General features: G+C 42.2%; 11 non-coding genes and 3 pseudogenes across 11 annotated transcripts; all 14 read right to left on the bottom strand.

The window, feature by feature from the left end:
• Positions 1–53: 53 nt before the first annotated feature.
• On the bottom strand, positions 54–172 carry LOC118945441 (annotated as a pseudogene).
• A 6,044-nt stretch (positions 173–6,216) lies between these two features.
• On the bottom strand, positions 6,217–6,335 carry LOC118945497. Its single transcript, XR_005040642.1, has one exon. It is a non-coding gene; the product is annotated as a 5S ribosomal RNA (ribosomal RNA).
• A 177-nt stretch (positions 6,336–6,512) lies between these two features.
• LOC118945366 lies at positions 6,513–6,631 on the bottom strand. Its single transcript, XR_005040537.1, has one exon. It is a non-coding gene; the product is annotated as a 5S ribosomal RNA (ribosomal RNA).
• Positions 6,632–6,891: 260 nt separating this feature from the next.
• Positions 6,892–7,010, bottom strand: LOC118945415. The gene has a single exon (XR_005040586.1). It is a non-coding gene; the product is annotated as a 5S ribosomal RNA (ribosomal RNA).
• A 177-nt stretch (positions 7,011–7,187) lies between these two features.
• LOC118945691 lies at positions 7,188–7,306 on the bottom strand. The gene has a single exon (XR_005040806.1). It is a non-coding gene; the product is annotated as a 5S ribosomal RNA (ribosomal RNA).
• Positions 7,307–7,483: 177 nt separating this feature from the next.
• Positions 7,484–7,602, bottom strand: LOC118945396. The gene has a single exon (XR_005040567.1). It is a non-coding gene; the product is annotated as a 5S ribosomal RNA (ribosomal RNA).
• A 177-nt stretch (positions 7,603–7,779) lies between these two features.
• LOC118945450 lies at positions 7,780–7,898 on the bottom strand (annotated as a pseudogene).
• A 177-nt stretch (positions 7,899–8,075) lies between these two features.
• Positions 8,076–8,195, bottom strand: LOC118945442 (annotated as a pseudogene).
• Positions 8,196–8,372: 177 nt separating this feature from the next.
• On the bottom strand, positions 8,373–8,491 carry LOC118945397. Its single transcript, XR_005040568.1, has one exon. It is a non-coding gene; the product is annotated as a 5S ribosomal RNA (ribosomal RNA).
• A 177-nt stretch (positions 8,492–8,668) lies between these two features.
• LOC118945417 lies at positions 8,669–8,787 on the bottom strand. The gene has a single exon (XR_005040588.1). It is a non-coding gene; the product is annotated as a 5S ribosomal RNA (ribosomal RNA).
• Positions 8,788–8,964: 177 nt separating this feature from the next.
• Positions 8,965–9,083, bottom strand: LOC118945723. Its single transcript, XR_005040838.1, has one exon. It is a non-coding gene; the product is annotated as a 5S ribosomal RNA (ribosomal RNA).
• A 177-nt stretch (positions 9,084–9,260) lies between these two features.
• Positions 9,261–9,379, bottom strand: LOC118945398. The gene has a single exon (XR_005040569.1). It is a non-coding gene; the product is annotated as a 5S ribosomal RNA (ribosomal RNA).
• Positions 9,380–9,556: 177 nt separating this feature from the next.
• LOC118945399 lies at positions 9,557–9,675 on the bottom strand. Its single transcript, XR_005040570.1, has one exon. It is a non-coding gene; the product is annotated as a 5S ribosomal RNA (ribosomal RNA).
• A 177-nt stretch (positions 9,676–9,852) lies between these two features.
• Positions 9,853–9,971, bottom strand: LOC118945400. Its single transcript, XR_005040571.1, has one exon. It is a non-coding gene; the product is annotated as a 5S ribosomal RNA (ribosomal RNA).
• Between the last annotated feature and the right edge of the window lie 11,547 nt (positions 9,972–21,518).

The raw sequence follows: 21,518 nt of genomic DNA on the forward strand, positions 1-21,518 counted from the left end.
CCTTGTGGGAAAAAACGGACAAAGAGTTGAAATTCCACAAGGCAGTGACAAAAAGCTTACTGCACCTGGTATTCCCAGGCAGTCTCCCATCCAAGTACTAACCAGGCCCTACCCTGCTTAGCTTCCGAGATCGGACGAGATCAGGCGTACTCAGGCCGGTGTGGCCGTAAGAAAGAAACTATCTCTTGGTGCACTATGTAAAGTCAAAGTGAGCCTGATTAACAGCTGTTGCATTTCCACCATTTAGATAAGCATCTTTGTGTCACTCAAAAAGTGGAAGAAATTGCATATACTGTAGCCATAATTTGTAGCACAGATTGTTGGATGAAATACAAACTAACCTTGCTTACTTATTTCAAAGCGAGGGCACATATTTCAGCCTTGTGGGAAAAAACGGACAAAGAATTGAAATTCCACAAGGCAGTGACAAAAAGCTTACAGCACCTGGTATTCCCAGGCAGTCTCCCATCCAAGTTCTAACCAGGCCCGACCCTGCTTAGCTTCCGAGATCGGACTAGAGCAGGCGTACTTTTTTTTATTTTTTTTAAATTTTTTTTTATCTTTTATTATGCAAAAAAAACACATAATATTCACAACATTCAATCAATTATAAAAAAGGATGAACAATTCATCCTTTTACAAAATCAAAAAAAAGAAAAGAAAACCTATTAAAACCCCAAACATCCACCAAACCCAATTAATAATTAAAACCAAGTTTTCCATTCGACTCAATTTCAATAAAAGTGCTCCCCCACACAAACAATTTTTCAAAATTACATCCACCATATTTATATATTATTTCTATATCTTTCTCTAAAATACTTCTAAATAAAACCTCCACACTCACAATTTTCCCCTCGTAATGTCCCAAATTCCTTCTTAGTCTTACAGCGTATCTGGCATGACTAAGAACAAAATTCATCAAATTAAAATTAAAAACTTTGCTTTTCCCAGTTAATCCAAAAAGAAACAACCTCCTCCACTCAACCCCAGCAACAATCTCTTCTCCCCAATGTTGTACTAAAATCCCCTTTAAAAACTTATGAAACTCTTCTAATCTACTACATTCAATAAAAAAGTGCATAAAATTTTCCGCCCCCGTACCACAAATATCACATTCTCTTTTAACATCTCTATTTATTTGATGTAAAACCACGTTCGTAAATATCCTATTATGTTTCAATTTAAAATCATTGTCTTCACATTCTATAGAATTATATTTTACATTTACATTCTTCCATATTGATTTCACATCTATATTTGCAAACACCCTAGACCACACTTTTTCCGAAGCAGGAGTTTTTATCTCTCTTAAAATAAATTTTTCATAAACCTTTTTAACTTTCAAACCTGACAAATCATACTTCTTCCCATTACTTTCATAATATAAAACCGGTAAACCCTTAGCTCTTGTAGCCACCTCTTTATTTATTAACACACCCCACTCACCAGGAAGACATCCTAATATTCTCTTATACATGTTCTCCACAGTAGTTCTACTTATTTCATAATTTTCTTCATCCACATTATCAAATATTGCCTGACATGGAAGGAACCCCGGAATGACCTCATATACAATGTCCCCAATCTGTCTCATCCCAGCCCTCATAAAATATTTACAAAACAACATCTTATTATTATACTGTATCTTGGGATTTAAAAAAATTGGCTGATTTAAAATATTGTCTAAAATGGTACACTCATAATAAATATTTGGTAAAAACTCCCCCCAAGCCTCAAACACTTCTCTATAAAACAAAGGTATATTACCTAACATTTCCTTTTTCATACACATCAATAAACCATTGTCCCCCATCCTCCCAACCTCCTGCAAATACTCCTTAAAAAATCTTTTCCATCCATAATCTAATTCACCATATAAATATTTACGTACCATTTTAACTCTAATTGCTTTTTTCCTCACATTTAAATCCACCAACTTCAAACCCCCCTCCTCATAACCTGCAATCAAAGTTTTAAAAGAAATTTTCGCACCTTTCCCATCCCATAAAAAATCAACTAAAATCTTATTTATTTCCGATAAAACCCATTCTGGTACATCTAAAACATTCATGACATGAATAAAAATTGACATCAGCAAGGAATTTACAACAATTACTTTCCCTTTTAATTTCAAAGACCTCCTCCTCCACATATTTACCACCTTTCTAACTTTATTTATTACACCACTCCATGTCAGATCCCTAGCTTCCTGTTCCTTCACCCCTAAAAACACACCTAACACCTTAAAATAATCATTTACCATTTTAAAAGGAAAAATCCCCTCATTAATCTTCCCAACATACATTATTACTGACTTCTCCATATTCACTTTTGCTCCTGAGGCTTGCTCATATACTTTAAAACACTCCATCACCCTTTTAACACTTCCCTCATCTCTAACTGTTATTGTGGTATCGTCTGCATATTGATGAATTAAACTAAAACCTCCTTGCGGAGTCTCTACACAATTTATAAAATTATCTTTTTTAAGGTATGCCGCTAAGGGTTCTACCGATAAAACATACAATAATGCTGATAAAGGGCACCCCTGTCTCACCGATCTCTCAAGAACAAAAGAATCTGTTAAAACCCCATTACATTTTACTCTACTTTTTGCCTTTCTATATAATAATTTTATCCATCCTATTATTCTGTTTCCAAACCCATATTTTTCCAGTACCCTAAACATAAAATCATGTTCCACCCTGTCAAAAGCTTTATTAAAATCTATACTTAAAACAATTCCCCCTCTCTTATCGCTATTCATTTTATTTATCACATCTCTAAGTGTAATAATAGTATCAGCTATGTCTCTTCCAGGCACACTATAATTTTGTGTAGGTGCTATAATATCATTTAAAACCATCTTCATTCTATTTGCCAATATCTTAGCTAAAATCTTATAATCTGAGTTTAATAAACTAATTGGCCTATAATTCTCCAATTTTAATTTACTCCCCTTATTTTTATATAAAATCGATATCAGCCCTGTCACCATGGAGTCTGAAACAGTATTATTATCTTCCATATATTGATACACTTCCATTAAAATCGGTGCTAAAAAACTTTCATACATTTTATAAAACTCTGCAATTAGTCCATCTACTCCAGGACTTTTATTTATTTGTAAACCCTTAATTGCATCTTTCACTTCATCCACTGTTATCTTCCTATCACATCTTTGCTTATCCTCAACACCAATTTGCACATCCACACTACCTAAAATCTCCTTTACACTCCCCTCATCCACCTCCCCTTTCTTAAATAAATCCTTATAAAAATTCTGTACGGTTTCTAATATCTCAACATAATCATTTACCACTTCACCCTTTACATTTTCTATCTCACTAATATATGATTTCGTCTGTTTAGTTTTCTCTAAACCAAGAAAAAAAGACGTACATTTCTCCCCTTCCAACACATACTTTGCCCTACTTCTAATCGATGCCCCCTTACACTTATCTATTTCACATTTGCTCAATTGTGCCTTTAAATCTAAAAACCTTTCAATATTATAAATAGGATCAATATCACATTTCCTCATTTCTTCATTCAATTTTTCTCTTAAAAACTGTTCTTCTCTTGTCATCCTACTCCTCTTCTTCCTTGCATATCTAATACTAAAACCTTTAATTTTTTTCTTTACATTTTCCCACCACTGGCACTTATCATTCCCTTTTTGCTTATCCTCCGTTTCATGTTCTATCAAAGATTTAAGCTGTATTCCATATTCTTCATCACCTAGATACCCTGCATTCATGCACCATATTCCTCCCCCTTTCCTTCCCTTATCTAACCCCACCGAAAATGTTAACCCAGCATGATCACTAAAAGTTGTAAAAATATAATTAATATCCTTCATAAAATTCCTTAACCCTTCATTTACTAAAACCAGATCTATCCGTGTCTGTTTCAACTCCCCTAAAACCACCTGCCTTCTAGAAAACCCTCTCTTATTCGGGTTCTCGTCTCTCCATATATCAATCAGACTGTTTTCACACATAATCTTCCTTAAAACCCCTCTCGATACGTCATTTCTAAAAATAGCTCCCCTTGACATATCTAATCTATCCATTTTAACATTAAAATCCCCAACTAAAATACAGTTACCCTTGCACCATTTCCCTAATTCTAAAAATAAATTATTTCGCTCTATCTCATTATTTGGCGCATAAATATTTATAATCCTAAAAACCCTATTCATATATTCAAAATCCAAAATTAAAATCCTCCCATTATTATCATTATATATCTTCTTCACATTTTCTACTACATCCTTCCTTAATAAAATTGCAACCCCACTTGAATTCCCTCTGCCATTGTTTACATAAATAAAATCACTCCATATTTTTTTTACTTCTAAAACACAAACATTATCCCAGTGTGTTTCTTGAATACATAAAATATCTGAATTCTTCATTTGGACTATTCTATTAAATTTACCCATTGTTCTCAAACCATTTGCATTTATTGACATTATATTGACCATTCTAATAAATAATAAAATAATAAAATATAATTTCATTATCCTCTACCTGTTATCCAGTTTCTTTCTTCTTCCACCCTTTCTCTCCCCCTTTTCCCACCGCTTTCCTCTTCCTGTATCCTTCCCTCGTTCTTTCCATCATTTGCCCATCATCCGTGTCCGATATCTCCTCCAAGTCCATGTTATCCAGCCAACTCCCACTCTTGGCATCCACCTCCGCTGTGCTCCCCGTGCTCATCGCCGTCTCTGGTATTGTCATCAACTCCATAACCCCCTCCATTTCTTCACCCCCCACGCTACTTGTTAGTGCTGAGCTTTCCCCCAAAACCTGTGAGTCCCCCGTGCTTCCCCCCAGTCCACTCCCCCCCTCCTCCTGAAAACTCCCTCTTCTTATTTCTGAGTCCATACTACTCCCAATTTCATTTATCTTCTGGTCCTTCTTCCTTCTTCCTTCCTCCGTCTCTCCACCTTCCACCACGTCCTCTCCTCCATCTTCTTCTCCTTCTTGCGACAATACCACTGCTTCCTCGAATATTGTTTGACTCCCCTCTTCAGCCCCAACCTCTCCACAGTTGCACTCCGCCAATCTCTTTCTGCATCCACCACACAAATTCCTTTCCTTCTCTCCATCACATTCTCTCGCATAGTGTCCTTGATTGCCACACTTAAAACACTTAAATTCCGGGCAGTCTTTTACTATGTGCCCGGGTTGGATACACATACGGCACACTCTGACCTGTTTGTCGTGAATGACCCTGAAATATTCTGCTCCCTCCAACGTCTCAATTCTTGTAGAATAAGGTAATGATGTCACTTTTTCTGTGAACTTGACCTTGCAGAAACGTGTCCCGTCAACCACCTCCGTTCCTGGCCAAACTCTCCTCCTTATCTCCGAGACGGCCGTCACTCCCCAGCTACTCAGCTTGCTCAGTATCACACCATCTTCTACGTATACTGGGAGATTCATAAAAGACACCACCAATTCCTTCACATTAATATCTCTCGCCAGAATCCTTGTGTCCTTTATTCGCAATCCATCCATTAACCGTTCTTTTCCTCTTTCATTTCTCATCGTAATTTCATAATTCTTTTCTCCTTTCATTCGGCATCCCACCACCTCTCCACACACCTCCTTAATTGCTCTTAGTAGTTCCATTGTCGTCACTTTGTCTTCTCCTTCCAACTTAATTGCCACCGTGTATTCTTTTCCATATTTCATTCCTTCGTTATCTTCATTTTTCTTCCGTTGCGCCTTTTCGTTGTCTTTGTCCATTCCGTTTGTCTTTTCCATGTTGTCCGTCATAGTAAAAAAATAAATCCAAAAAACCTCTCCCCCAAGCAGAAAAAACTGCAAGGGGGAAGACTAACCCAACTTTAAACTATTCAACTAAAGAAAATAATAAATTATATTGCAAAAACCAATTAATTTAAACAAAAATAGCTCTCGAGCAAACACTCTCCAGCAAACACTCACTCACAGCTCAGACACTCGCACCTGTCGTCACTTCTCCAATCAGGAAATGCGTACTCAGGCCGGTGTGGCCGTAAGCGAAAGCTAATCTCAAAAAGTGGATGAAATTGCATATACTGTAGCCATAATTTGTAGCACAGATTGTTGGATGAAATACAAACTAACCTTGCTTACTTATTTCAAAGCGAGGGCACATATTTCAGCCTTGTGGGAAAAAACGGACAAAGAGTTGAAATTCCACAAGGCAGTGACAAAAAGCTTACAGCACCTGGTATTCCCAGGCGGTCTCCCATCCAAGTACTAACCAGGCCCGACCCTGCTTAGCTTCCGAGATCGGACGAGATCAGGCGTACTCAGGCCGGTGTGGCCGTAAGCGAAAGGCACCCTCAAAAAGTGGATGAAATTGCATATACTGTAGCCATAATTTGTAGCACAGATTGTTGGATGAAATACAAACTAACCTTGCTTACTTATTTCAAAGCGAGGGCACATATTTCAGCCTTGTGGGAAAAAACGGACAAAGAGTTGAAATTCCACAAGGCAGTGACAAAAAGCTTACAGCACCTGGTATTCCCAGGCGGTCTCCCATCCAAGTACTAACCAGGCCCGACCCTGCTTAGCTTCCGAGATCGGACGAGATCAGGTGTACTCAGGCCGGTGTGGCCGTAAGCAAGAAACTATCTCTTGGTGCACTATGTAAAGTCAAAGTGAGCCTGATTAACAGCTGTTGCATTTCCACCATTTAGATAAGCATCTTTGTGTCACTCAAAAAGTGGAAGAAATTGCATATACTGTAGCCATAATCTGTAGCACAGATTGTTGGATGAAATACAAACTAACCTTGCTTACTTATTTCAAAGCGAGGGCACATATTTCAGCCTTGTGGGAAAAAACGGACAAAGAGTTGAAATTCCACAAGGCAGTGACAAAAAGCTTACAGCACCTGGTATTCCCAGGCGGTCTCCCATCCAAGTACTAAGCAGGCCCGACCCTGCTTAGCTTCCGAGATCGGACGAGATCAGGCGTACTCAGGCCGGTGTGGCCATAAGCGAAAGGCAATCTCAAAAAGTGGATGAAATTGCATATACTGTAGCCATAATTTGTAGCACAGATTGTTGAATGAAATACAAACTAACCTTGCTTACTTATTTCAAAGCGAGGGCACATATTTCAGCCTTGTGGGAAAAAACGGACAAAGAGTTGAAATTCCACAAGGCAGTGACAAAAAGCTTACAGCACCTGGTATTCCCAGGCGGTCTCCCATCCAAGTACTAACCAGGCCCTACCCTGCTTAGCTTCCGAGATCGGACGAGATCAGGCGTACTCAGGCCGGTGTGGCCGTAAGCGAAAGGCAATCTCAAAAAGTGGAAGAAATTGCATATACTGTAGCCATAATTTGTAGCACAGATTGTTGGATGAAATACAAACTAACCTTGCTTACTTATTTCAAAGCGAGGGCACATATTTCAGCCTTGTGGGAAAAAACGGACAAAGAGTTGAAATTCCACAAGGCAGTGACAAAAAGCTTACAGCACCTGGTATTCCCAGGCGGTCTCCCATCCAAGTACTAACCAGGCCCGACCCTGCTTAGCTTCCGAGATCGGACGAGATCAGGCGTACTCATGCCGGTGTGGCCGTAAGCGAAAGGCAATCTCAAAAAGTGGATGAAATTGCATATACTGTAGCCATAATTTGTAGCACAGATTGTTGGCTGAAATACAAACTAACCTTGCTTACTTATTTCAAAGCGAGGGCACATATTTCAGCCTTGTGGGAAAAAACGGACAAAGAGTTGAAATTCCACAAGGCAGTGACAAAAAGCTTGCAGCACCTGGTATTCCCAGGCGGTCTCCCATCCAAGTACTAACCAGGCCCGACCCTGCTTAGCTTCCGAGATCGGACAAGATCAGGCGTACTCAGGCCGGTGTGGCCATGAGCAAAAGGCAATCTCAAAAAGTGGATGAAATTGCATATACTGTAGCCATAATTTGTAGCACAGATTGTTGAATGAAATACAAACTAACCTTGCTTACTTATTTCAAAGCGAGGGCACATATTTCAGCCTTGTGGGAAAAAACGGACAAAGAGTTGAAATTCCACAAGGCAGTGACAAAAAGCTTACAGCACCTGGTATTCCCAGGCGGTCTCCCATCCAAGTACTAACCAGGCCCGACCCTGCTCAGCTTCCGAGATCGGACGAGATCAGGCGTACTCAGGCTAGGTGTGGCCGTAAGCGAAAGGCAATCTCAAAAAGTGGAAGAAATTGCATATACTGTAGCCATAATTTGTAGCACAGATTGTTGGATGAAATACAAACTAACCTTGCTTACTTATTTCAAAGCGAGGGCACATATTTCAGCCTTGTGGGAAAAAACGGACAAAGAGTTGAAATTCCACAAGGCAGTGACAAAAAGCTTACAGCACCTGGTATTCCCAGGCGGTCTCCCATCCAAGTACTAACCAGGCCCGACCCTGCTTAGCTTCCGAGATCGGACGAGATCAGGCGTACTCATGCCGGTGTGGCCGTAAGCGAAAGGCAATCTCAAAAAGTGGATGAAATTGCATATACTGTAGCCATAATTTGTAGCACAGATTGTTGGATGAAATACAAACTAACCTTGCTTACTTATTTCAAAGCGAGGGCACATATTTCAGCCTTGTGGGAAAAAACGGACAAAGAGTTGAAATTCCACAAGGCAGTGACAAAAAGCTTGCAGCACCTGGTATTCCCAGGCGGTCTCCCATCCAAGTACTAACCAGGCCCGACCCTGCTTAGCTTCCGAGATCGGACGAGATCAGGCGTACTCAGGCCGGTGTGGCCATAAGCGAAAGGCAATCTCAAAAAGTGGATGAAATTGCATATACTGTAGCCATAATTTGTAGCACAGATTGTTGAATGAAATACAAACTAACCTTGCTTACTTATTTCAAAGCGAGGGCACATATTTCAGCCTTGTGGGAAAAAACGGACAAAGAGTTGAAATTCCACAAGGCAGTGACAAAAAGCTTACAGCACCTGGTATTCCCAGGCGGTCTCCCATCCAAGTACTAACCAGGCCCTACCCTGCTTAGCTTCCGAGATCGGACGAGATCAGGCGTACTCAGGCCGGTGTGGCCGTAAGCAAAAGGCAATCTCAAAAAGTGGATGAAATTGCATATACTGTAGCCATAATTTGTAGCACAGATTGTTGGATGAAATACAAACTAACCTTGCTTACTTATTTCAAAGCGAGGGCACATATTTCAGCCTTGTGGGAAAAAACGGACAAAGAGTTGAAATTCCACAAGGCAGTGACAAAAAGCTTACAGCACCTGGTATTCCCAGGCGGTCTCCCATCCAAGTACTAACCAGGCCCGACCCTGCTTAGCTTCCGAGATCGGACGAGATCAGGCGTACTCATGCCGGTGTGGCCGTAAGCGAAAGGCAATCTCAAAAAGTGGATGAAATTGCATATACTGTAGCCATAATTTGTAGCACAGATTGTTGGATGAAATACAAACTAACCTTGCTTACTTATTTCAAAGCGAGGGCACATATTTCAGCCTTGTGGGAAAAAACGGACAAAGAGTTGAAATTCCACAAGGCAGTGACAAAAAGCTTACAGCACCTGGTATTCCCAGGCGGTCTCCCATCCAAGTACTAACCAGGCCCGACCCTGCTTAGCTTCCGAGATCGGACGAGATCAGGCGTACTCATGCCGGTGTGGCCGTAAGCGAAAGGCAATCTCAAAAAGTGGATGAAATTGCATATACTGTAGCCATAATTTGTAGCACAGATTGTTGGATGAAATACAAACTAACCTTGCTTACTTATTTCAAAGCGAGGGCACATATTTCAGCCTTGTGGGAAAAAACGGACAAAGAGTTGAAATTCCACAAGGCAGTGACAAAAAGCTTACAGCACCTGGTATTCCCAGGCGGTCTCCCATCCAAGTACTAACCAGGCCCGACCCTGCTTAGCTTCCGAGATCGGACGAGATCAGGCGTACTCATGCCGGTGTGGCCGTAAGCGAAAGGCAATCTCAAAAAGTAGATGAAATTGCATATACTGTAGCCATAATTTGTAGCACAAACTAACAAGTCCACCAACAGCATAGCCTGACAAGACTGGACACTCTCGGTTGCTCCTTGTGGCAATCCCAAACAGCTGGGGAATTTGATCAATTGGTATTGTGTTTGCTTAGCATGCTATAGGTAGTGGGGTCGATGCCCGCATTCCCCAAAAACATTTTTTTTTGTGGATCCAAGAAAGCTCCAGTTCACACTTCATGCAGCCTTGTCTTACGACAACCTATTTGTCATGTAACAATGACAAGCAACTTTCCTGTAACACTGATGTCAAAATGTCAGATGAAAAAGCAAGAAATTACTTACTTTCAGAGGAGCAGCGTAGCACACACCATTGAGGCCCACAAACAAAGCTGTAGATAGTTTCCTTGAAGCCAGAACAAATACAAATGCCGAAACCCAACCAGGGACCTTTAGTCTAACTCTCCCAAATGAGCTATTTCAGCAATTCACACCTGTCCACAACCTCAAACAGTCACACTCCAAACTCCACTATGGCCAAGACCAAAGAGCTGTCAAAGGACACCAGAAACAAAATTGTAGACCTGTACCAGGCTGGGAAGACTGAATATGCAATAGGTAAGCAGCTTGGTTTGAATACATTTGTATTTATTTTTTCTTTATTTAACCAGGCAAGTCACTTAAGAACAAATTCTTATTTTCAATGACAGCCTAGGAACAGTGGGTTAACTGCCTGTTCAGGGGCAGAACGACAGATTTGTACCTTGTCAGCTTGGGGATTTGAACTTGCAACCTTTCGGTTAATAGTCCAACACTCTAACCCTGTGGGAGCAATTATTAGGAAATGGAAGACATACAAGGCCACTGATAATCTCCCTCGATCTGGGGCTCCACACAAGATCTCTCCCCGTGGGGTCAAAATGATCACAAGAACGGTGAGCAAAAATCCCAGAACCACACTGGGGGACTTAGTGAATGACCTGCAGAGAGCTGGGACCAAAGTAACAAAGCCTACCATCAGTAACACACTACGCCGCCAAGGACTCAAATCCTGCAGTGCCAGACGTGTCCCCCTGCTTAAGCCAGTACATGTCCAGGCCTGTCTGAAGTTTGCTAGAGAGCATTTGGATGATCCAGAAGAAGATTGGGATAATGTCATATGGTCAGATGAAACCAAAATATAACTTTTGGTAAAAACTCAACTCGTCATATTTGGAGGACAAAGAATGCTGAATTGCATCCAAAGAACACCATACCTACTGTGAAGCATGGGGGTGGAAACATCATGCTTTGGGGCTGTTTTTCTGCAAAGGGACCAGGACGACTGATCCGTGTAAAGGAAAGAATGAATGGGCCATGTATCGTGAGATTTTGAGTGAAAACCTCCTTCCATCAGCAAGGGCATTGAAGATGAAACGTGGCTGGGTCTTTCAGCATGACAATGATCCCAAACACACCACCCGGGCAACGAAGGAGTGGCTTCGTAAGAAGCATTTCAAGGTCCTGGAGTGGCCTAGCCAGTCTCCAGATCTCAACCCCATAGAAAATCTTTGGAGGGAGTTGAAAGTCCGTGTTGCCCAGCAACAGCCCAAAAAAACCACTGCTCTAGAGGAGATCTGCATGGAGGAATGGGCCAAAATACCAGCAACAGTGTGTGAAAACCTTGTGAAGACTTACAGAAAACGTTTGACCTCTGTCATTGCCAACAAAGGGTATATAACAAAGTATTGAGATAAACTTTTGTTATTGACCAAATACTTATTTTCCACCATAATTTGCAAATAAATTCATTAAAAATCCTACAATGTGATTTTCTGGATTTTCTTTCTCATTTTGTCTGTCATAGTTGAAGTGTACCTATGATGAAAATTACTGGCCTCTCTCATCTTTTTAAGTGGGAGAACTTGCACAACTGGTGGCTGACTAAATACTTTTTTGCCCCACTGTGTGTGTGTGTGTATATATATATATATATATATATATATATATATATATATATATATATATATATACACATCTTTAATCGGTATCGGTGGTTTTTTGTCCTCCAATAATCGGTATCGGCGTAGAAAAATCATATTCGTTCGACCTCTAGTATTAACTTCAGATGAAATGATTATGAGTTTCTGTTATTGTATCAGGACAGGCTATCCCATGAATTAAATTGAAACAGTAAATTACTGCACCAAGGCAACATACATAAGGTTCAATATGTGTATTATTACATTTTCATAGCACAACATCAAAAATATATAAAAAGAATAAACCCCAATGAGTCGTGCACAACCCATGTCAAAATTATTTCAAGCTTATTAACCCGTTGGAGCTTAAAAAATCAGACAACACACAAAGTCCAGAAGCACCTCTTGTTGTGATTACTCACTACTTGTAGATATTCCTTCAGCGAAGTATGGCAGTTCCTTGCAGGTTTCCTCACAACATCCACAGCAAGCACCACTATCAATGCAGACAGTACTCCTTAGCCGTAACCGATATCCCATGGGAACACGAACTCGTTAAGCTTTCCCAACCAATTATCTCTCGGTGTTACACAATGCTAGGCTAACCTCAAGGCTGTCAAATACCTCCACGATGAGACGGCAGCTTCAGTCTTTACTAAGTCTTAACAAACTTATAACAACTCTCTTATCAAATTAAATCGGTATTTCCATTCATGTCTTAGTAGGTATGGGTTTTGTTCTCGCTTTGTTGTAATGTAAAACGTCCATCTTTTCTCAACGTCTCTTTCCCTCTTTTTTCCCCAACCTCCCATTAACCAGGTCCACTCTCCCCTTGGCCACAGCTTAATTAACAAGCGACCTTATTGGTTAAAACTTTAACTTCAAATCAAACCCAACCATTCACTTACACATTAAATAAATATTTATTCAAAAATAAATGCATTAACAACATTACAATTTAGGAGCAATTCAATCAACTTTTTAATATAATGCCAACTAATTATAACAAATAAACTCAATATTTGGTTTCAACAAGAATATACTCAATACCTAGTTCAAAATCTATTGTTGGCTAAATCTGGAGAAATTACGGACCATGTAAAAAACTGGCTATTAGGCTATTAGTTGGTTGTGTTGTACTTACCAGTACCCAGTGTTCGCGGGGTCTGACATGCCAATCAACCTGCTCTCTGCCAATCACGGATAATTCCTGGAATGTTCTGATGCCAGGCACCCTGGTGGTTGGCGGAGTGGCGTGGAGGGGGGTTGGGCAGGGGGATGGAGCATTGGAAGTTAAGGTTTAGCCATTGTTCTTCCTCTTACGTCTGGGCTTCACAAGAGAAGGTTTGTAGGGTATCTTTCATTTATTTGGCGTGGGCTATGGCCAAACAGTAGCCTGTGTAAAGTTGGGTTAATAAACCGTCAATTCATTAACTCAATCCTCTGTCTGGACAATTGTTCCTTTATGATCTAGTCTGGTCATTACTTATAACTGATTGGTTTGGTTCTGTCCAGGTTTCAATGGAAATATGGGCGAGGTCTGTTTATATATTTTTTTGTGGGGGACTTCTGGTTAAGCACTTCCGGCCAGTAGTTTGTAGCTAGCTAGCTAACTAACTCGCATAACTTCCCAAACATGGATTCATGCAAAACAGGCATTTAATGTTCGGTAATGGGATGCCACAATAACTGGCAGAAACAGAAGCTGTTCATGGAGCCAGGAAGGTTTTGACCACCAAACTATTTTGAGATTGGAGTGCAGTTGTGCAGCTGTGCACCTTTTGATTTGCACCCACCTCCTATGGATGAGTTGTCTCTTCGGCTTTGGCTCAAAGCATTGAACTTGAAGAAACCACCAAACCGACCCTATGTGTGTTCCTATCACTTGGTGGACAAGAGGCCGACTGAAGAGCATCCTTTCCCTGAGAAGTGACTAGCCTAGATGCTCCAGTTAGGCTGGACTCATACATTTTTTAACACTGCTTTTTTCTGATAAAAAAACAAGTTCATTGCACCCGCCGTGGAGCCCAGTTTCATAATATTACCATATCCCAGCTTCTTGCCGTAGTTTTTCAATAATAAATAAAAAAACAGGCCTTATTTTAGGGCATTTTTCACCCGGCCAGCTCCAGTTCTATTCCCAGCCCATTGTTCTACGTCACAATGCCTACTTCACTATTGTTGGCAATGAGACCTGCCCACGTTGTAACAACAACAAAAAATAGTTCATGGAACTCTGAGGTCGTCCCACTGTTTCCTATAGGGGAAATATACAGTTGAAGTCGGAAGTTTACATATACCTTAGCCAAATACATTTAAACTCAGTTTTTCACAATTCCTGAAATGTAATCCTAGTAAGAATCCCCTCTCTTAGGTCAGTTAGGATCACCACTTTATGTTAAGAATGTGAAATGTCAGAATAATAGTAGAGAGAATTATTGGTTTCAGCTTGTATTTCTTTCATCACATTCCCAGTGGGTCAGAAATGTACATACACTCAATTAGTATTTGGTAGCATTGCCTTTAAATTGTTTAACTTGGGTCCACAAACTTCTCACAATAAGTTGGGTGAATTTTGGCCCATTCCCCCTGACAGCAAGCAATTCAGGTGTTGAAGCACGGTGGCTAGGAAAAACTCCCTAGAAAGGCCATAACCTTGGAAGAAACCTAGAGAGGAACCAGGCTATGAGGGGTGGCCAGTCCTCTTCTGGCTGTGCCGGGTGGAGATTATAATAGGACATGGCCAAGATGTTCAAATGTTCATAGATGACCAGCAGGGTCAAATAATAATAATCAAAGTGGTTGTCAAGGGTGCAACAGGTCAGCACCTCAGGAGTAAATGTCAGTTGGCTTTTCATAGCCGATCATTGAGTATCTCCACCGCTCCTGCTGTCTCTAGAGAGTTGAAAACAGCAGGTCTGGGACAGGGAGCACGTCCAGTGAACAGGTCAGTGTTCCATAGCCACAGGCAGAACAGTTGAAACTGGAGCAGCAGCACAGCCAGGTGGACTGTGGACAGCAAGGAGCGCTCAGTTGCCCGAGAGAAAGAAAGAAAGAAAGAAAGAGAGAACGAGAGAATTAGAGAGAGCATACTTAAATTCACACAAGACACCGGATAAGACAAGAGAAATACTCCAGATATAACAGACAAACCATAGCCCCCCGACACATAAACTACTGCAGCATAAATACTGGAGGCTGACTCAGTAGAGGTCGGGAGACACTGTGGCCCCATCCAACGATACCCCCGGACAGGGCCAAACAGGCAGGATATAACCCTACCCACTTTGTCAAAGGACAGCCCCCACACCACTAGAGGGATATCTTCAACCACCAACTTACCATCCTGAGACAAGGCCGAGTATAGCCCACAAAGATCTCCGCCACGGCACAACCCAAGAGGGGGCGCCAACCCAGACAGGAAGATCACGTCAGTGACTCAACCCACTCAAGTGACACACCCCTCCTAGGGATGGCATGGAAGAGCACCAGTAAGCAAATTGATATAAAACATCCCCACTAAATGTTTTCAAATGCTCACGAATTTCTACAAAATATGCAAAAATGTATATAAAACATGGCTACTAAGTATGAAATGAGCTCATGAATTGTAAAACGTCCACGTACTGTAATATACATCCACTATACTTTTAGTTTTTATGATGATATTCCCTGGAGGTCAGGGCCCACAGGGCAGGTGCCCTGCGTGCCCATTCGGTATTCTGGCCCTGATCATCAAGTTAAACCACAGGTATTGTTGTTACACATCCTCACACTTTCTTGGAGGATAAAACTGAGACTATAGCCAGCTTCCATTTACCTCATTTTATTGTCCAAAGAATGTTCTCATAGTCCAAAAGTATTGGATGAAAATCCACAATGTTGGTGCCATACAGGAGCACTGACCAATCTGCCTCCAAAAGAGGACTGCTGGTTTTGAGGATGGTGTGGAGGTCAGTGGTTGAAGATCTGAGCACCCCCTGAGATGGTGAGTATGGTTTCAGTAGACCACTATTGAGCTGGTAGGTCAGATAGGAGCTTCGAAGAAAGGTAATTTAGTGCTTTAAATGTGGTTCATATTGCCTTATAGTGGATTCAGGACTTGGACAAGGAGTCAATGCAGTTTAAAGATGCATTTACATCGGGGTTTGGAGGAGGGTGTCAAATTTCTTAGAATGAGTGAAAATATTGGAGTTTGGGGACTGGAGGGGATAATAGTCAAGTTGGGAAATGTGCAAATATTTAGATACAAATTTATCATAAAATTGGGGATTATTCAGATATTCCTGTTGAAAAAGAGAAAAGAGAGAAATATATAATCTTACAGTGTATTAATTTTATCCCATTGGGCCAAAACTGGTTGAATAAACGTTATTTGCACCTCATTTCAACAAAAACAAAAATCTATGTGATGACGGTGAATCAACGTGGAAAACACAATTGGATTTTTTTCACGCAACTTTTAACCAGCATTTTTGGTTGATTTCACATTTTGGTTGAATTCCCAAATTTAAATCAAAACTAGACATTGATCTGATGTCTCTGCCCAGTGGGATTGGATTTCTGTAATCATATCAGCTCATTTGTCACAGTTCTTCTAATCATCCAGAGAGAATGTACCTTTCTTTGAGGTTAACCTTTGAGATGACCTCCCTCAACAATTCTCGCTCTTTCCTCGGAGAGAATTTGTCCCACATTTTAGGAAAGTCGCCATTGGTGGCCATGTTGCTCAAGATATTGAGACCATGATGCCTGTGGACAAAGATATTAATATCGTCTTAAATGTGCAACATATCAAATCATTTCTGCTGTCTGTGATTAAAAACAGTACTCAATTGATGGCAACCTGAGAAAAAATAAGACATACATTAAGGTAGAATTTGCAAGAGGGTCGGTTTGAGCAATGTACCGCATTACTTGATCTTCAAATCATCTCAACAATCTAACAATTGGGTATTAACCGTTCGTTATTATGAAAATCTTAGCGAATCTGCACAGCGCTTGGCTCAGGCCGACCATTGTGATCAAGTAGGGTTGTCTTCATTAGGCACCAAACAGAAGGAAGGAAACTGAATCAGGTACTCACTATTTGGACTCATTTACATTTGTAATTTTTACCCCAATTTCGTGATATCCAATAGGTAGTTGCAATCTTTGCCCATCGCTGCACCTCCCTTAAAGACTCTGGAAAGGCGAAGGTTGAGAGCCGTGCGTCCTCCGAAACACAACCCAGCCAGGCCGCACTGCTTCTTGACACAATGCCCGCTTAACCTGGATGCCAGCAGCACCAATATGTCAGAGGAAACACCATACACTTGGTGCCCGTGTCAGCGTCCATTGCACCCCGCCTACCACAGGAGGTCGCTAGTTGGCGTAGGGAGAAGAACATCCCTGCCGGCCAAACATCCCGGCTAAGCTTTTGGCTTTTTAACTTTCAAACCCACATGGGTGCCTGGACTTGGATTGTCCTATGCCACGTAGCACTTATTTGTGTTTATAATTTTTCATTTTTGTTTTCAATTACTATTTCCCTCCAAGAGAACCTGTGGTTGTTTTGGAATACCTAAAATCTGCAATTCAATCCATGACACCCTTTAGCATAGATGCTGTAGACAGACGACAATGTGGCTTTTAAAGTCAATTTCAATTTGTATTCGTGGTAAACGCTGCAGATGTTGACTCAAGACTAAGTTACCTTTAAAAGCTGCATTGTTGGCGATCTAGTGCTATAGCGAGCCATGGATTGAATCCCGGCCTTAACTGTTATGTTGAAGCAAGCTACTTTACAGGAGGAACTTCCCACCTGACTTCCTGTGAAGGGTCCATAGCCAGTTTACTGACGGCAATCAAGAAACGATCAGTGAGGTCTTTCTTCCCCGACAGACGAGCCGTCCCCATGACCTCAGCCAGTCTCTCCAGGTGCTGAGCAGTACAGCTCCTCACCGCAGCGTTACGGTGGCTGAGGAAGGAAAAACAGAGCACATCAGTTACATGTCATAGAGATACATGAATTAGGAGATTAATGATAATGGATTTTATTGATGAAGTCTCATCGATGGATCAATATGTTCGCTAAGACTTTATATTAAGGTCCCTTAATATACCATTTATAAACTGTTTGTAAAGAGTTTACTTACCATTTATTAATCATTATTCCTACATTTGTAAATGTCAATAAGAAATCTATAAATAGTTATTTACACATTTATAAACGCTATTTTAAATGATTTGTTCATGATTTATCAGATAATTGATAAGGTGTTTGATCATAGTATGTTCACAATTTGTAAATGATTAATAATGTACTACTAATGTACTATAAACCAGTTATAAAGGAGTTACTGTCAAGGCATTTGTTAATGGTTGATTAATGGTTTGACTCACCATTTATATACATATTTATAAATGTATTTATAAATGTCACAAATGGTGTATTTATTAATGAGTGCATTTATGAATGTGAGTACATGCACTTACTGATACCTCAGTGCCCCACTAATAGCCCCTAATCTAAAGTGTTCACTATATATACACTTTATAAAGGTTTATATATAACTTGTTACTCCACAAAGGCTAGCAAAAATAATCTAAGTAACGCAATGGTAAAATAAGAAGTACACAACACAAGGAAGTATAAGACATAACAAAAAAAATTGATTCCATTCAAATGTGACGTCTAGCGTTGGGGTGAGTTGCTGCCGGAAGTGTTGTGGAATAACCTAGCATGCTGATGAAAAAGGCAGTTAATTAAAAACTAGCAGTATTTCAATCTTCTCAATTTTGAGGCTTGGATAATGGGATAATTCGTGGAAGTCCGGATCTACCGCTTAGTGAGTGTTAATTGACCCCTCTCCCTCTTTACCTCAGCCCACCGACCAGCAGGGCATTCATGACACGGGTAGGGGTGCAGCTCTGCACCATGTGACCCAGGGCAAAGTGCAGGAACACCCCGTCGTGGTCCGAAAAGGAAACAGGCAACAGCCGCCCAGACAACTGACCCAACGACCTGGATAGAAAAATGTAGTCGAGCCTTCGCGCTACCCCCCTGGAGTTGCGCCATGTAGGACCGACCATTACCGGAGTAGTGTGCAGGCTGCCATCAACCAGACCATGGCAAGCCATTAGCCCAGTGATAGCGCCTGCACTGCTATCCCCTCCTAACCCTAAATCTATGTTAAAATCCCCTCCTATCACCAAGTGCCTATTTGTAACACACAGGGGCGTCAGACAGTCCACCATCTCCCTCCTGTCTGCCGCCACCTGTGGCCCATACACTACCACTAACCTATACCTACTATCCCTAAAAGTGACATCCACCCCCAGAACCCTCCCCTGCATTACAACAAAAGTGCCCTCTACCTTCACCTCCCTATTCCCAAACAAAATCCCTACTCCTGTCGAGTGCACCCCTCCTATACCCCAAATTGACTCCCCCTTATCCCACTCTCTCTTAAATCTAATGACATCCCCTCCATCCCTCAGGTGAACCTCCTGCAAAAAAACAAACATCAAAACCCACCCCTTCCAAAAAACTAAATACCACCCTCCTCTTAATAAAATCCCTTAATCCCCTTACATTTAAACTAAACAATTTAATAAACAAAACCATTTAATAATTAACAACAAAAAAAAACTCAACAAGTAAACCCAAACCAAAGAAAAACAGGAGACTCACCCGATGCTCCCCTGGTCCATCTCCACCGGCGGGGACGTCTCCACCTCTCCTGACGCCCCCCCCCGTCCTCCTCCATCTCTCGAACCCAGGATGCAGGCAGTGTGTTAGGCCGAGTGCCCTGCATCCTGGGTTCCTCCCCACCACCCTCCAACCCCCCCTCCCTGTATGCCTCGGGGCTGAGTGTAGGGGACCCCATCTCCCCAAAGGAGTTGAGATCCCCCCTCTGACAAACAGCCCCCAGACCCCTCACTGGAGCCACCCTCCACTAAAATGTAAGGGGCTGAGGCAAACAGGGAGGCCAATGAACTCCCCCCCCCCCGCCGATCTCTTAGCCCCCCCCTCCCCCTCCACACCCCACTCCCTCTCACTTCCTGTCGAGCTCCCCCTCCTCTTCCCTTTCTTCTTTGGTGAAGGAGGTAGCGGGGAGGCACTACCTCCCTTCCCCGCTAGCTCCTCCACCATTTCCCTCAATTCTTCCACGAGGAAGCTCGACAGGCTGTCCCCCCACTCCTTCCCTCCATCTTCTTTTCCCACCCCTTCTGTTCCCGTCTCCACTTCTCCCTCCGTTCCCGTCACCGTCCCTTCTTCCACTCCTTCTCGCACCACTGTCCCCTTCTCCCTCTTCTCCGCTCCTTCTCCTTCTTCCGCCTCCTTTTCTTCTTTCCTTCTGTTCCCGTCTTTCCTTCTTCTCGCCTCTTTCTTCTCACCTCTTCCTTCTTCCCATCGTCTTCCCTTGCCGTCTTTTCCCTGTGCCATCCATGCAATCCCCACGCGTCCTTTCTCTTCTCCCCCCATCCCCCGCTCCCCCTCCAGCTGCAGACGCGTATGACCTGTGACGAGCCGGGCAATCACGCCACAGGTGTACTTTCGAGCCACACCTGTGAAAAGCCTTGGGCTCATCACAATCCTTGGCCTGCTCTACCGACCCACAGAATCAACACTTCATTGTGTTGCACGAGGCCAGGATATGACCGTAGGCCATACAACGCCTGCAAAACGGAGGCTGACGGGCATAAAATAACGTCCCCCTGTCAGCCCCCAGGGAGAACATCGCCGGAGGATGGAGGTAGCCATCCACACTCTTCGGGGACTCCCTGAGTAACGCCTGGAAACCTCTTCTCCCGTTCCAGAAACCCAGGGAGTCCCTGAGGTACCTCGCTGAGGAGACATTGTCTATGTATCTCCCCAGAAAGGCCCTCACTTCTTCATCCTTCACGTGCGGATTATACATGTTCACGGTGACCACCCTAAAGTTGTTTCTTGCCAGGCTGGTCACCGCGTAATGGCACAGGGGACCTTCTCCTTTCTCTGCCTTCACCTTCTTCATAATCCCATCATGCTGTTCTTCCAAATGAAATGTCACATCAAAACCCTTCTCCATCGGGTTCCCCTGAAGGCAGAGAACATCCTTCACCTTCAATTTTAGGCATCCCATCAATATTGTCCTCCCGAAGGTCTCTCTCCCCCAAGGCTCCATTTATTTTTCCCTCCATGTGAAATGCACCGTATTGGCCAGCCCAATCCCAGGAACCGACCGTGACGTGCTATCTTGCGCCATCTCCGCAAGGAGAATAGCGCACCCGGTTCACCAACCTCTTCCAAAAAACAAGAAAGAAAATACAAAAAAGACAAGAAATTATATATAAAACATTTCAAAAAAACAAGAAAAACACACTTACCGCTCTCCTGGTTCGACCTTTTGACTCAGCGGGCTTTGGGGCACCTCGGTACCAAGCTTGATCTGAGCCAAAAGGCAGAGAAGCGATAACCCACAAATGGAACCCTGAAACCGCCGGACCCCCGGGGGTCTCGACAGACCTCAGCGGGTTGGCAAAAGCCAAGCTCCTCTCTCCCAACCACCCACCCACCCACCGTTTCCCTGGCGACAGGCAG

The sequence above is a fragment of the Oncorhynchus mykiss genome, chromosome Y, assembly GCF_013265735.2.
Source record: "Oncorhynchus mykiss isolate Arlee chromosome Y, USDA_OmykA_1.1, whole genome shotgun sequence".
Classification (NCBI taxonomy): domain Eukaryota; kingdom Metazoa; phylum Chordata; class Actinopteri; order Salmoniformes; family Salmonidae; genus Oncorhynchus; species Oncorhynchus mykiss.